Below are 17407 nucleotides of genomic sequence, written 5' to 3'. Positions count from 1 at the left end.
CAGAAACAGAAAATTATTTTTGTTGAAACAAGAACATTTCAGGGGTTCACACCCCTCTGCCATTTATTAAGATGTTACTGCAGCCTGTGTGGGCAGCCCAACAACATCTTCTCTGATGTCCCTGATCCTGATGCACACATTGCTCAGCCCTTTTGAGCAGACCACCCTATGGGTTACATCAGGAAATCTCCCTGTGGCAACAGTGGTGATGGCTCTGGGCATGACACATCATGGAAGTGCACACCTACTTTTACAGTGTTACTCAGAGTGGCATCTATGTGTGATGGACAGGCTGATCTGCAGGGGTCATACACTAGTGTGCTGTCCCTCAGTTGAGATTCAGCAGTATTGTGGAAACACTCTCTCCTTCTTCAGGAGCTCCTGATAAAATAAAACAACAGTATTTTCAGGGTTTCTTTGGGGGAGGTTGCTAGTCAAGTTTCACATACCAAACAACTGGTTCATATCCATAGACATGGAGGATGATGTTTTCACTTTTCCAAAACTTCCTGTGTTTTTCATTCCAAAGAATTTGATATCAGCACAACTGCCTGCAGTTTTGTTACTCTCTGGCTTCTTGCACTCTCTCCAAATGAGTGGAGACAGTGCAGGAGATGTGGTTCTTCCCATGGTTAGTAATTTTTCTGTTCTTCTACATAAGTACACAAGTTTTTGACACTTCCCAGTCAGCTTGCTGTAACACTTCTGCTCGATATTCCATCGCTATTGCTTTTATACTACAAGACTTAAACACATAAATATCAAAAATGTTTCAGTCTGTTCATCCATCACCTACTGCTTATCCTGGCAGATCCAGGGTCACTGGGAGGCTGGAGCTAATCCCAGCTGACAGTGGATGATAGGCGGGGTACACCCTGCAGAAAACTTTCAAACCCCCCACAGAAAGGCTCCAGGGTTTGCTTTTAATATCGATGATGTCTATAAACCCGTCGCACTACAGGATCATTTGGGCAGATATTTGATTCTAACCAGCCTAAAGTCAGGAGTGCCCCCACACTCTCTGGGGTGAATTTGGGCCAGAATCGTCCCAATTACCCTCTAGTCTGGAGCCAGCATAAGCAATTCATCACCCCATAGCATTGCTGTGTTTTGATTTAATTTTATTTATTTATGCACTGAAGGACATAGCTCTCTTTCAATCTTCCAAAGGTTAAAGAGAAAGAAGTGCATAATATATATAGGTATAATTAAATGAAAAATAACTGATGCAGTCCAAAGCTGTAATAAAACATCATAAATTAGGTGGTGGTGGTGGGGGGGGGGGACTCTCTGAGACTTTGCTCTCTTCTGATCATAGCTTTATATATATATATATATATATATATATATATATTGCTCATTTGTCATCATGACTACACAATCAGTCTCTAAAAGCCTAGAATATACCACAGAATGATGTAATCAAGACCTTTTTTCCAGGCGCCAGAGGAAAGAGGGTGCTCTGTCAAAGTCAAGATGAAGCACCACAGTGAAGACCCAGTCATCCCTTTGTCTCCTTCCTTTTCTGCTAAACCAAGGTTTCATGAGTTTTTCTTTGTTTTAAATCACATCTGTCCCAGTTTCCGTCTTTTCAGCTCAGACCGGGAGCAGGACAGCTTCATCTCAAATTGTCAGTTGTCAGCTCACACCTCATCCTTTTCAAAGGGTGTGATGGTCTCTAACTGAGCTAACCAACTGAATTAAGTTTCTTAATCAACACTTAGGTTACCAAATGAGTGCACACATAAACATCTGGTGGAGCAGTCGTGCTCTTTCAAAAGTAATAAAAATAAAAAACCTTTGATAGAAACTGTTGGGCAACATCTGCCTTAACAAGTTGGGGTGAATGGATAGTAGGGAGATATGGGAGTTTATTCCAAACTTTGTTTAAGAGCACTGTCTTTCAGTGAGAGTTTAATTTACAAAACCATGTCCTTGCAATCTAATAGTCCCTGCTTGTGCTCATAACTGTGAATATGCAATTATTTCATTATTATTATTATTTACTTCTGAAGTATGAGCGTGAAAGGTCCCCTAAAACAGCGTTCTAAAAACTATTAAACTGTAGATCAGCTCAGCTCCTGCAGTGTGGACATAAAAAAGGGGAACTTCCTTTAATAGTTCTAAGACCTATGAAAAGATTCCTGCAGTCCAAAAGCATTAATAAACCTAGTATACTAAGTTCATTTCCTGTTGTCCTAATGATGGGATTACTGTAAACATTTGAAAACCATTGAAACCCAATGGACCCAGCCAGCATAGACACCAAGACAAGTAAGGAAAAATTTGTTCATGATCTTCTGCGTTCCCTGCATATACTACTCACCTGCTTTCCCATGTGTCCTGTAAGTCAAGTTTCCCCCAGTGTCAGTTACTCACTTTTCTCTCTGAGCGTCTTGGTTCTTTTGTCATCAGTATCCATCCTGGGACTCCTCGCTCTTCTGGGTTTCGATGCCTCATTCAGATATACTGGATTTTTGTCCTCTCTCCTCTGTGTGCTAGTTCTTTTCTCATATGCTGTGAATGATGTGCTTGGCTGCCTCTTGCTCTTGTTCACAATCACTTTCAATGGTATAGGCCAATTAATTAATTCATAGTTTTACTGTCCTTGAAAAGAATGTTAAACCTTGAAGTTATATGGTAAGACAGGGTAGCAGAGGCAGCCCCACCCTATAGTACTTAGCACCCCTTTAAATTGTATTTAACTACCAGCTACATCAGTTGTCCCTTGTCTCTGATTCTGTTTGATTTTTCTGAAGAGGATCTCAATGTGCAGCTGACAGGAATAGAGCGTCTAGGGTTCGGGGACCTCAGAATTGCATCTGTGTGGTTATGTTGGCTTCATCAAACCATGGCCTTCAGCATGAACTGGTGCAGTTTACAGCCAAAGATGGAGTATCAGGGATGAGACTTAGCCCCTCTCAGGGTTTTAAGCTAAGGTTATTAGTTGGAAAGTGGTGGATTTCTCCCTTCGTGTTCGGATTGAGTTCTGCCTCAAGCAAAGCTGTTCAAGTATCCTGGGCTCTTGTTAATGTGTGAAGGTAAAATGGAGTGTGAGATTGACAGGTAAATTGGTGCAGCTTCAGCAGTAATGGAGGCATTTTATCTGACCATTGTGGTACAGAGGGAGCTGAACTGGAAGACAACATTCGCAATTTACTAGTCAGTCTATCTTCTGAAAAAATGACATTGACAGAGATTGGCTTTATTGGCCTGGGTGTGGAATTTGGACATCTGGAGGGAGGTCAGAGTAGAACTGCTGCTCCTTTGTATCAGTTTATGTATTTCAGGCATCTGATTAGGATGTCCCTGGAGGCCCTGGGAAAGACCCAGAGTATGCTGGAGAGATAATATAACTCATCTGGCCTGGCAATACCTTGAGATAAAGGAAGAGCAGAAAAACATTGCTGGTGAGAAGGATATTTGGACTGTTTTACTGAACATTTTCTTACAATCTGCATGTAAGAAGAACAAGTGTTATATTCACTTCAATTATCAAATGATCAGATCAGACACTTTGATCACTGTACTTACAATGGTGGGAAAGCCTATGTTAGCGGTTTGGTATGACCATGTTGTCTGCAGTAAGTGATCATAAAATGTGTTTTTGTCTTTTTCACAGATACAGATATAGATTTCACAGATATCTGTTGTAGATTTACTTCAATGTTTAGGGTCATTGTCCTACAGCAGGGGTCTCCAACCCTGGTCCTCGAGCACTACTGCCCTACCCACTGCTGATTACCAGGCTCAGGTGTGTTCAGCCAATCAGAAACTGCTAGGGCAGGGATACTTGGAAAACCTGCAGGACAGTAATGCTCAAGACCCATCTCCTGCAACATCCACCTTCTACTGAACTTTAGCTTGTGGACAGCCACCCTGACATTATCCTGTATGATACTTTGATAAGCTCAGGAATTCAAGACTATTCCACTCAGTGATGGCAGCCGTCCAGGCCCAGAGGCAGCAAAGCAGCCCCAAATCATGCTCCCTCTACCGTACTTCTTGGTTGGTTTTTTCATATTGGTATGTGCTTCTCTTTTTACAGCAAGTTGGTTATTTAGTTTCATCAGTCCCCAAAACATTTTCCCACAGTGTAGGTCTGAACCACAGCTATCACTACACAAGAAAATATCACATATTGTCATTGAATTGTCAGATATATTTCCCCATGTAATTTTGGGTATGACAGATGAAGAAAATGATGTTGTACATAGTCAAAAGCTTTGTCAAATATTCTGCTCAGAGGGAAAAACAAAGCCTTTGGTTTAGAGACAGCCGTGCGGCAAACTGGCATGGTAAGATCTCCCCTAGGAGGCTGTTGGGGATGAGACAGATAATTATTTCCTAAGAGGTGCTGTTCCTCTTCTTCTGTTCCAGTCCCAAGGCCCTGTCCTCTGTGCTGCCTTTACTAGACATACACATGCAGCTCAAACTTTCAAAAAGCAGAAACTGCAATGAATGAGTTTCATCACTGAGCATCATCAGAGAGAATGTAAAAGACGAGTTTGAGAGTGCAGACGTAGAAATTCCCAAGGTATTAATTTATTACCACAAATTCTGATGTTTATGATGGAAGGTCTTGTATGTTATTAGATTTCTAAAAATAGTTTAATAATAAAACTTTTTAAAAAACACTGGCTATTTTTAACTAAGTGCTATTAATTTTCTATTATTCAAACTAGGCAGTGCAGCAAAATAAAACAGTTATTAAAAATATTAATACTCAGATTTTTTACATTTTCTTATGGGTAATTAGTTCGTCACACTTCAGGCTCCCAGACTTCATTATTCAACAGCAAAAATCCCTATTTTATTTAATATTTGTGCTTTTTTCATAGAGTTCCTTAAACAGGCAGGGTGGTGAGCTTTGATTTCCTTTCTGACACATTCAAATGATAATTTCATCTCCTCAAAGAATTCATTTACCTAAATAAATTTGAGATGAATCAAAGCAAATGCTTTGCAGAATATCTTAAATGTATTTCGGAGGAAATAGGCTTTGGTAATATAATCTGATTTAACATAGTGCCATGTACTTTATGAAATGTTTCAAAATCACCCAAGGGACAAGATATATCTGGCTGTCATTAAATATACATATGAAAAGAGGAGAAAGAGAGGCAAGCAAGAGAGAGATGTGCTGCGATTGTAATTTTACATGAGGACACTCGAGCTCACAGATCTCAGACTCCCCTCAAAAAGAGGAATTGGTGCTAAACATCCATATAATTTGGACCTATGTATAACAGATAAACAACGGGAACATAATTAGTTCTTCCAGTAAAGTTAATGGATAGAAAAGTAATAAATACTTTAATTATACTGTTTCTTTATGATGTTATAGTGTCAGAATTCAATTGGGAAGGGATTTTTAAATGTTTGCTGTAAATCCTTAATGCGAAGAACCTTTTGCTCTGGTACTGCACTGCTACAGCTGCTTTCATTGCTACCAACCTTTACTGTTACTTAAATATTACATACCTATGGTCCTTGCACATATCTTGAAATCTTAAATATTGCAATACATGCAATACAGAGACACTGACGTCTGCGTCAGTCACACAGGATAATGTAATTTTTGTCTACTATTTTGTCTATATTGTCTTCTCTTCCCCTTACTGGGTGACAGTTTTACATTGGACTATAGTAAATATTTGGAATTTACAAGCAAATGTCAAGATAAAGACACCATAGTGAGTTCTATCCATCCATCCATTATCTATACTGCTTATTATTACCAAAGCCAATCCCAGATGACATTGGGTGAGTGGTCGGGTACAGCCAAGACAGATCACCAGTCCATCACTGAGCTGACACATAGAGATAGACAAACACTCACATTCACATCTACATCACTAAATAGCCTAATGTGCATGTCTTTGAATAGTGGCAGGAGATATCCCACATAGACATGGGGGAGAACATGCAAAAAGTACCTAGGATCAACCCAGTTTAAACCTGAAGCCTTCATGTTGTGAGGTGACAGTGATAATCATCGCACCATCGTGCTACCCATAACTCCAACCATCCATCCATTATCTATACCCGCTTATTACTAACCAGGATCACAGGGATCTGCTCTCTTTGGGTGAAAGGCAGGGATGACCTGTCCAGGGTGTACCTGGACCTGCCAAGACAATGACAGTCAAAAACAAGGTAACAAACTGAGAAACCAGTTAAAGCTGGTGCACTGTTTCAGAAGTCTGTCATTTATTCCACTGATGCTATATTATAAGTAGTTATATTTATCATTACATCTTATGTCTTCAGTATCAATTTGATACACTTGAATTAGTTCTCTCTGTTATTGTGTGGATTTAGCTTCATTCTGCTGTACATCAATAGACATGCATGTCAGTGGTTTGGAGAATAATTGTCCGCAGGTCTGAATATGAGTGTTAGTACACTTGGTCTTCTAACTGGCAACCTGCTGTCCAGGCTATTTTCCAACCCCACGTCTAGTGCATGCTCTAGGTCACTGCGGCTCAGGAGAAATTGGTGAATTTGTTCATTCATTGTCTCTGCATCAAATTTGTCTCATCTCATACAAACCTCTTTCTCTTTATCTGATAATTTTGACAGTCACTATCTTTATGTTGACAGGAAGCTCAAAACTAATATTTCAGCTTTATGAGCAGGGAAAGATGTGACTGATTTCTCTCCTGTGCTTCCTTGAAAATGTTTCATTGACATCAAGCTCATTTTCAGATTCTTTTCAGCATCTCACTGAGCACTGTCAGCAGTGTCAGTGGAGCCTAATGGCAGATGGACAGATGGACAGCTCCATCCATATTCATTCACAGGATACCTCATGTCTCTCTCTCAAAGATCTGTCTGTCAGCATGCAGCAAGTGTTAGTGAGTCAATGAAAAGGTGTCAGAGAGAAAAAAAAAGGACTGTTTGAACATTTGAACACGAGGAGCCAGTCCAAAATAGTCACTGAAAGAAATAAATTGAGGGATATTAGCAGCTTAGGTGTCAAAATGGCTGACAGGTGGATGGCAGTAGGTAGGAAATCACTACACTGCCAGCTTTACAAATCTTTTGGGTTTGTCAAACAGAAAGATTCATGACAGCTCAGTTTTCCTGTCTGTCCTTACTCCGGTTTCTGCATTTATACACAACATAGTCACATTTATACTACAGCACAGTGCAGTAGTAAAGTATTAGTAATCGAAAGGTGGATTTGTGAATGGGCGATTTTTGAGAGAAAAACATCAGCTCGTCTTCAGAGAGGATTCTTAAAATCTCTCTTTTTACCGAGACACATCATTATTTTGCTCAGGAAGCTTTTCTTATGTATTATTTCTGTGTCAGCGACGGGTCATGTTGCATCACAGTACACGCATCGCTGCGAGCTATGAGGATGTGAGAGGACTAAACAAAACTGTGGAAGTTTTACATTCTGTAGGAGGAAAATTAATATATGCAAATGAATGAAGTCCTGTTTAGTACAGACTGCAGTCAAGAATCCCTTTGTGAAATGGTATTAGAGTGGTTAAAAGTGGATGATAATATTATAATAATGTCATCAAGCCTGAATTGTTCCACAGTCTGTCAGCAGTAAAGTGGTACCTCTGCAGATGAGTGAATTCTTAGGAAAGGAGGTGACTTGATTAACAATACACACTAAAAATAAAGCCTGCAGTTTCCTCCACTGAGTGACAGTCACAATTTTGGGTAAAGAAAATAATGCAAAGCATGTCCCTGTTCACTTTTTGTCTGGGGCTGGTTTTAATGATGTAAGAGGACATGTTATTTCTTTCCTGATCTTCAACACCTGCTGGCACAAACCAACATTGATAAAGAAAAGATTTTCCATGTAGAAGAATTTGCCATCCAGCTTAGAAGGGACTGAGGTCTCTGAAAGAAAGTCACTTAAGCACAGTGATGAATTACACTGACAAAATCCAAAGACCATATAATTCTGCTCCTGGTCCAAATCCTTCTGAGAGATGCAGTCAACAAGGAGACAAGGTACCCAGGGTCTACCACAGGGGTGACATATAGAGACAGGCAACTTGCCAGACTCACATTCACCCCTATGCACAATTTAGAGCTAAAACCCATGCTAACATTGTGACAACAGGCAGACACCACACAAAAAGACCCTATGGACTGCATTTCATCCTTTTCCTCATCTCACAACTCCATTATGGAAGAGACATATTCAGCCTGAACTGAATCTTCATGCAATCAGTTTTGCAATATTGTCTGCATAAATTTAGCAGACAGAGTGGTTTTACTCAGGAATGGTGCAGAATATGCGCAGCCAGAACTTCATGCCTAGTTTTGCCAAGTTTTGAGTCATCAGTGCTTCCTGGAACATTTTGAGGTTCAGCTGGAGAATACCAATCCTCCCATCTGTACTTAGCAAAGGTCAGCAGTGTCACAAACAAAGCTCAGTGTGACTCTGGTTATAATAGTTCAGTGGAGCGATCCTCCCCTCAGTGTGCCACTTTGCAAGAGCCTTCTGTCTTTGTTGATGTTTGCTTTTTTTAAAAAAATCAGCAGGCCCAATGGATGACCCAGAGAGAGACAGAGAAATGCATTAATGCATCATTTCAGTTGATAGTTTGACTGTACTGAATTTGTAATGACTGTACAAACTCATGCTGTGCAGCTAAACAAAGTTTGATTTGAAATTCTGGTGAAAAACCCTCAGCTTTCCAAAATTACCAAACATGTCAGAGTGAAGTTTGGGTAAATGTGTTTAGCATTACAGAGAGGACATTTACTATATTTCCATTCTATGCCATTGTGCCAAAACAAAAAACAAAAATGAACAAACAAACAAAAAAACATCTCTGCAGATTTTAGTTTCCATGTGTCATTTTTCTTGCTTTACCTAAGACATTAACAACCACCAGTCAGAACACAATGTGGAAACAGAATTATTTGAAACATCATCAAATTGAAATGTGCTTTTAATATTCTTCCACTTCTATGTTTATCAATGCAACACCACTGCAAACTAACTTCGATATCTCTGCCAGCATCAATCAAGTCCATCACAGGGCCACATAGAGACAAACAACCTCACACACTCACACTCACTCCTATGGGCAATTTAGAGTCACCAGATATTTCCTTAGACAACAATGGGACCAGATAAAATGCAGAGGTTTAGGCTACACATTGAGGATAATATGGAAGAAAAAAGTTTTTTTAGCACTAAAGGATATTTCAAATGTCTGGCTTCTCAGTATGAGGATCAGTCACATTTCTGTACAGTTCATCTCCCACTAGGTGTTAGTGAATAATGAAGACAACTTGGACCATATGCGTGCCATCCATTGGCTGTCTTGACATGCTGCAACAAACAAATGCATATGCATGCAGGTGATGTGAAACCAGACGAGACTACAACTGGATTCTTTCTTTGTGAGAGTTACAAATTGAGTGGAAGTAAATAATTTGTAAATGAATGAAAAAATGGTTACATCTGTGAAGTGTTAACAGGATATCAGAGAGTGGCTGTCACTATGGCACTGGAAGTATGTGAGTAGATCTGTGAATGTAGGATGTGGGTTTGTGTTGATGAGGCTGCAATGCTGGCAGAATGCTGCCGCTAAGAGCCAGATACCCAGTAATTCAGAAGGGTTTCCATCACTCAGAGTCCCAGTGGTGTCTACGCTTGCCTGAACTCCCACCTCTGCAGTGCAGCAACAACAGCCTCTATTTCTCTTACCTTGACCTTTAAAGAATACATGGACACAGGGAAGCAGGGGCACGATAGATGACCTCTACACTTTATTAGTGGTGTGTCATTTGTATCTAAATACAATAATTTTCACAATCACTACAAATCTTAAATCTAGAAATGCCTATGTTTTATGACCTTAAGGCACATAGGGAGCTACCACAGGGAATAAATTTTAAAGCTATAAATAGCATGAATTCAATAAATCACCGTGTAAACAAAGCAAACAGTGGGGCAACTGTTTAAACAGGCTACTCATACAACAGTATGGATCTGAGCTTTATAGAAAGAATCCACTGGATAACCTTTGTTGGGTATTGACTCGGGCTGTTAGTATTCTGATATTGAACTGACTGCAAGAGCAGTGATAAAGTGGAAGTAAAGTAGAGCCTGGTGAATTCTATGTATTCAAAGGGGATTTGAAAACAAATAGTGCGAAAATCAATTGTATTAACAAAAAACGAAACCTAGAGGAACAACTGAAGCACAAACACCTTTCAGGAAGTACATTTTCTGGTCATTTAATTGTGCCTGTGTCCAATTATTATCTTTGAATGTTAAGTTTGTGTCATTTTTTACCATATGCTGAAAAAACAAATCCCGGTGCTATGAAATCTCATGACAACACTAACACCTACAGGACATTTGATTGCTGTAAGTTACATAGTACATAAGTTTGTGTCATCAATGCTATACGTATTTATGTCAAAGGTTGTATAAGAATATTCAATTCTAAGTTGCAAAATTAAAATGTTTCTGACTTGTGAAAAATAAATTTGTTACCAATAAAAATATCTCCACCCAGGAGAATAATCTGAGGACATGCTGCTCACTTCAAAAATGTCTTAGTTTATAATGCCAAAGGGTGATGAATCATCACCACTGAATCTAATGAGATCTACTGTAGTGTGTATTTTCAATAGCAATGAGTAATTAATGTCATCAATAGCGTAGATGCTCTTTTATGGGAGTCAGGAACGAAAACCCATAAACAAGCTGACTTCTAACACTGTAAATCCTTCAATCCTTTTTCAGAACTTTAAATCAACCACCCATGTATCCATTTCCAGCTGCTTATCTGGTGTTGGGTTGCAGTGGCAGCAGGTTTGGCAGGGTAGTCCAGACATCTCTGTCCCCAACTGTGTTTCCCAGCTCCTCTTAAGGGAATCTTCCCTTAACTAAAATATACCTTCCATCTTTGTCACTTATTGCTTTACAGCTTTAAAATTGCACTGAATTTCATGTAAGTAATGCTAGTCCCCTCTTATTGTTAGGTTTGTTAAAGTTGTCAAACATATTTTTATAACCAATTTTTATTATGTTCTTGTTGATTTAACTGTGTTTCTTGTTTCTTGGGCCTTTTCTGTTTTCAACTTGGAAAATAACTTCCTTGTCCTGAGGACGTCGTTTGGCATATACAGTGGGTACGGAAAGTATTCAGACCCCTTTAAATTTTTCACTCTTTGTGTCATTGCAGCCATTTGCCAAAATCAAAAAAGTTCATTTTATTTCTCATTAATGTACACTCAGCACCCCATCTTGACAGAAAAAAACAGAAATGTATAAATTTTTGCAAATTTATTAAAAAAGAAAAACTGAAATATCAATTTAAAGGGGTCTGAATACTTTCCATACCCACTGTAGTACGTTATCACAGTGTATCCCCTACCATTGCTAAAATTTACTGTCGTGCTTGTTGCAGGAGGAGTTGTTTCTAATCTCTTCACTGAATTTTTTCTCAAAACAGACAAACCTAAAAAAAAATGTAAAAACGCAATAATGCAGTTGGACATTAAAATCTGTCTTTCTCCAGCAGACACAGGATATCAGAAGAGAAAGAGTAGCTTAATAACTAGACGATGCAATTTCTGAAGAAATTGCGTTGGGATTGCCGATCACCGCGAAAAGCTCGAGGCAGACCGCGTCGCCGAAGCACGTTTTGAATCGACCGATTGCGATAATCGAGAAATACCGACTGTAGTGAGGGTGCTTTTATTTTGAGAAAATGCTATAAACAGGCTTTTATTTTGAAAGGACAAAGAGCTGCAGGATACTCATGGGAACTCACAACAGAATCTGGACTTTATTTTGAATATTCCTCATACTTTACAAAAATGTGATATCTTCCAATAAATAACTGTAGACTTTTATTGCGAAAGTCTGACCATGTCAAAAACCATGGCTGACAAAGAAAATTGCCTCACTTGGTACCTGAAGCGCTATGCCAATAGGTAACGTCCATTTTAATATTGAGTTGCTGTTTCATGGCTTTTTTATTGAGAAAATGCTATTTCGGGGCTTTTATTTTGAAAGGACAAAGTGCTGCAGAAGACTCTTGGGACCTTGTACAAGAATCTGGACTTTATTTTGAATATTCCTCATACTTTACAAAAAAAAATGTGATATCTTCCAATAAATAACTGTAGACTTTTATTGTGAAAGTCTCACCATGTCAGAAACCATGGCTGACAAAGAAAATGGCCTCACTTGGTACCTGAAGCTGTATGCCAATAGGTAACGTCTGTTTTAATATTCAGTTGCTATTTCAGGGCTTTTTTATTGAGAAAATGCTATTTCGGGGCTTTTATTTTGAAAGGAAAAGGTGCTGCAGGAGACGCTTGGGACCTTGTACAAGAATCTGGACTTTATTTTGAATATTCCTTACAATTCACAAAATTGTAATGTCTTACTATAAATAACTGTAGACTTTTATTTTGAAAAACTCACCATGTCAGAAACCATGGCTGACATGGAAAATGGCCTCACTTGGTACCTGAAGCTGTATGCCAATAGGTAACGTCTGTTTTAATATTCAGTTGCTATTTCAGGGCTTTTTTATTGAGAAAATGCTATTTCGGGGCTTTTATTTTGAAAGGAAAAGGTGCTGCAGGAGACGCTTGGGACCTTGTACAAGAATCTGGACTTTATTTTGAATATTCCTTACAATTCACAAAATTGTAATGTCTTACTATAAATAACTGTAGACTTTTATTTTGAAAAACTCACCATGTCAGAAACCATGGCTGACATGGAAAATGGCCTCACTTGGTACCTGAAGCTGTATGCCAATAGGTAACTTCCATTTTAATATTGAGTTGCTGTTTCAGGGCTTTTTTATTGAGAAAATGCTATTTCGGGGCTTTTATTTTGAAAGGACAAAGTGCTGCAGGAGACTCTTGGGACCTTGTACAAGAATCTGGACTTTATTTTGAATATTCCTTATAATTTACAAAAATGTAATATCTACGTATTAATGACTAGACTTGTATTGTAGACTTGAGCTGTTGCTATGGTGTCCTAAAAGCAGAGTGGGGGGGGGGGGGGTTCTGGGTGGTCACCAAGTGTAACAGCAGTGGACATTTGTCAGCCAGTCATTCTTATTTACCAACCACAGACAGCTGATATGCTGCTATTGCCCTTTATGCTGTTGCTATGGTGACCTATGCCCAGAGTGGTGGTGAGGGTCGGGAGTGGCAGGGGGGTGGTACTGAGTGGTCACCAAGTGTAACAGCAGTGGACATTTGGCAGCTAGTTATTCCTAATTACCAACCACAGACAGCTGATATGCTGCTATTGCCTTGTATGCTGTTGCTATGGTGACCTATGCCCAGAGTGGGGGTGAGGGTGGGGGGTGGTACTGAGTGGTCATCAAGTGTAACAGCAGTGGACATTTGGCAGCCAGTTATTCCTAATTACCAACCACAGACAGCTGCTATGTTGCTATTGCTTTGTCAGCTGTCGCTATGGTGACCTATGCCTAGAGTGGGGGTGAGGGTGGGGAGTGGGGGGGGGTGGTACTGAGTGGTCACCAAGTGTAACAGCAGTGGACATTTGGCAGCCAGTCATTCTTAATTACTAACCACAGACAGATGCTATGCTGCTAATGCATTGTATGTATTTGCTATGGTCACCTATGCCCAGAGTGGGGGTGAGGGTGGGTGGGTGGGTGGGGGGGGTGGTGGGTGGTATTGAGTTGTCCCCATGTGTAACAGCATGTGACATTATGCAGCCAGTCATTCTTAATTACCAACCATAGACAGCTGATATGCTGCTATTGCGCAATGAGCTGCTTTGTGTTGAGTAGTTGCTATGGTGATCAAAGGCCAGAGTGAGAGGGGGATTGACAGCACTTTACACACGCTGAGTGGAGAAACTGAGAAAACTTCACCTTACAAAATGGAGGATTACAGAAAAACTATAAGTGCTATCAATATAATTCTTTCACTAACAGTGCCAGGAGGCTTCAACAAAGAGACCGATCCACTTTTTGTGAAGATATTCCAAAAAATGAAGGATTGGTGGCGAGTTAGAAACAACCTTCATTTGTGTTTCTCTCCAAAAATTGTAGAGATCTTTAGAATGGGAGTGAATGAGAGATTGAGCAGTCACTCTCTGTCTGTTAGGCCACCTTGTGGAAAAACCGTAGGTCCTATGAAAACGAGAAAAGCATTGCCTGAAAGAAGACAAAAATCTCTACTACTTTTGAGAAAATGGTGTATGAAGAGTCAAAATTGTGGCCGTGACGGCGAGTTAGAGAGAAAAATTTTCCCTAAACTTAACAGCTTCTCCCACTCTAGCGATGACATCACGCACTCTAGCTCTCTCCCATACACACCAATGTAAAATTCAGAAATTTCCTAAAAAAACCATAAAACTTAAACTGCGATTAAAGAAAAACCGTAGTAGATATCAAAAAGCTGTATACAACACTTATAGATTAATGCCTTCTGACCCGTTTAAAGGTCGAATGGTGTTTCTAGCTGAAAGTATGCTGACACAGTTAAGGCTCAAAGAGGACAAAGTTGAAGGGGATTTTAACATCCTCTCCATTCATTCCTATGGGAAAAAATTCCGACAAAACCTGGAATATTTCGGAAATTATGAAAGATATCGCTGAAAAAGTAGAAGCACCCATCTCCTCATCGAGCTGAACGCGATGGTGTTTGAATGACGTTTCTACGTCGAACGGTGTAGGACTAGATAGCGACCGAAAAACGGCGGAATAAAAAGAAAAAAAATAATAAAGAGAAAAAACGAAGAACATATCTTGGGATTGCTGCTTTGCACAGCAATCCCAACAATTAGAGCCTCTCACATTTAACTACTGTATAACATAAGTGTGTAAACAAAATTTTATTTGTTTATATGACTTTAACACGAGCAAAAATAAGTCTTTATTTTTAGCTATACCTTTAATTAATCATAAAATGGTCTTCCACTTCCACTCCTTATTTCTGTTTCTATAAATGAGCTGGATAGCAGGCTTTAAAAAACAACCCTCCACTGTTTTGACAGTTAACATAAATATAGATCAACAACCGCCCACAACCTCACATTTTATTATCCCTCAAATTACAATTTCACATATTTTGCTTAGTCCTGAGGACTAGATGTCCTTCTGGTCCCGGCACCTGACATTCCACATAAAGCTTTTATTTGTTTGGTTTAAGTTACATTGTCAAGTCTACAATACATTACTGCCCCCTTTATTCCCTGTGTTCCTGACAGCTTGCAAATCTGACACTAAATATGTCACCCCTAATGACATAACATAGTCTTTCCAGCAGTTTTGGGAAATCCATTTCTCTGACATTTGTAAATACTCTACCCTCTGGCACAGAGAAAAAAAAAAAGCCTTTAAATCAAATTAACTAGCAGTCGAAATCACTCAGGTCTGCTGGTGAGAATAGCATGAGCACAAGACGTTTTTTTCAGTGTGTTCAGTCTTTTGTCTTATAGTGAGGTTAAATATTTGTGTTGGAGGGATGCTGCAGAGTGACAAGAGGAAAAGGCAGATACTTTTTCTATGATGCTTTTCATAGAAGGAATTATAAAGAGGAATTATAAATATAGTTGTGGAATTTATAGGTTCGGCTACTAAGTAAAAGACAACTATATTTCAATAAAAACAAAAGGAAAAGGTGAGTTGCAGGCAAGAAATAATATGCATGTATTTGTCCTTCCATGTGAGAAATTAAGGAGACCATTTTTGAGCAATTACTATGAATTTTAGGTGGTAAACGTCCAAGATCCTCACTGTAAACTGAATATGCACAGGAGTGGAAAGCTTGACAAACATACCAAGAGTAAATAAGGGACGACAGGGTCAATTCCTCACATCTTATAAACCTGATTTCTTCTAACATTAGTTTTTCTCATTTGCATCTAACAGGTCCAACCCATCTTGTAGAGATGCACTGTACCAGGTTTTAGTAAGGGACCCCAAAGTTTTGTTGGGGGATGCCAATGCTCACATGGGCAACGTTGGAGGAACCTGGAGAGGTTGACTGGGAGGAACGGTCTATTTGATTGGAACCTGTTTTTGTGTTTTGTTGCTGGATCTCTGTGCTAATTATAGATCATCCATAATAACATCTATGTTCAAACATAGAGTGATTCCTAAGTGTACTTGGAATTTGCTGCATAACAGTGGACCACTAGGAATTTGCCCATCAGGTCTACCTGAGTTATGTGGACTTAGAGAAGGCCTATGACCGGGGGGCACTGCAGGACTGTGGAAGTACATGGTACTGGGTTCATTGCTATGAGGCATTCCGTCCATGTATAGCTGTGACTATATTTTTGGTCTCTGCCAGGGTAACCCTTGTCCCCAATCCTGTTCATGATTTTCATGGATAGGATCTCAAGATGCAGCTGGGGGGAGGAGTGTGTCTGGTTTGTGGGGCCAAAGAAATTGCAGATAATGTAGTCCTGCTGTCAGGAGTAATGTGGCCGTTGTACTGGACTGTCATGGTGAAACGGAAGCTGAGCTGGCTCTCAATTTGCCAGTCAGTCTACATCCTCACCTAAGCTTTGGGCAGTGACCAAAAGAAACTTCCTTAGTAGGGTGGCTGGGTTCAGCCTTAGAAATAGGGTACTGAACTCTGACATCTGGAGGGAGCTTGGAGTAGGACCACTTAGAAGCCAACTTAGGTGTTTCAAGTGTTTCAAACATCTGATTAAGCTGTCTCTTGGATGACTTCCATTGAAGGTTTTCTGGGCACGTCCTACTGGTACGGGGCCCCAGAGGAGACCTAGAAGGTACTGGAGAGATTATATATCTCATCAGTCCTGGACAGGATAGCCCAGAAAGACCTGGAAATTGTGAATGTCTGAAATGGCTTACAGATTTCGGTGCCACTTGGTAACCCCCAAATATTTGAGTTATCCACATTTACTAAAATGTCAGGACAATCCCTAAGTGTGTCCCTGACTGCAAAGACATAGTTAGATTCTTTTCAGTGTTTGAAATGAGACAAGTGTTTTGAAGGCATCAACAACTTTATGCATTCTCTTGTTAGTTTCCAGCAAACTCTGCTGCATGATTTTTAAATGCACTATGAAGACCATGTATGTTTTTTACTTTACTATTAGTCAAAGTTAGGAGGATTATTTTCAACTTTGTATTGTAAGTTTCATAACAAGCAGATCCATTGGAAACTAAAGAGTGAGGAGGGTGAAATTTGATTTGACCCGAATTTAAATTTTTGAATATTACTATTGCTTTTAAGCTGAATGCCACCACATTTGGATTTTTTTCCTTTTTCTAAATAGTATGTTAACCCCAGAGGCTGGTTGAACTTAAGTGTATCGCTTAAGTTTCTTATGTAATCGTATATTTTAAAACTTTTCTACATTTAACACTGGAAGGTTTTTCAATTTTGTTTCTTAACAGGTTTAAGTCTATATACAGTATTGCAT

Source organism: Mastacembelus armatus, chromosome 20 (genome assembly GCF_900324485.2).
Source record: "Mastacembelus armatus chromosome 20, fMasArm1.2, whole genome shotgun sequence".
Classification (NCBI taxonomy): domain Eukaryota; kingdom Metazoa; phylum Chordata; class Actinopteri; order Synbranchiformes; family Mastacembelidae; genus Mastacembelus; species Mastacembelus armatus.
Note: the sequence above shows the minus strand (reverse complement) of the source record.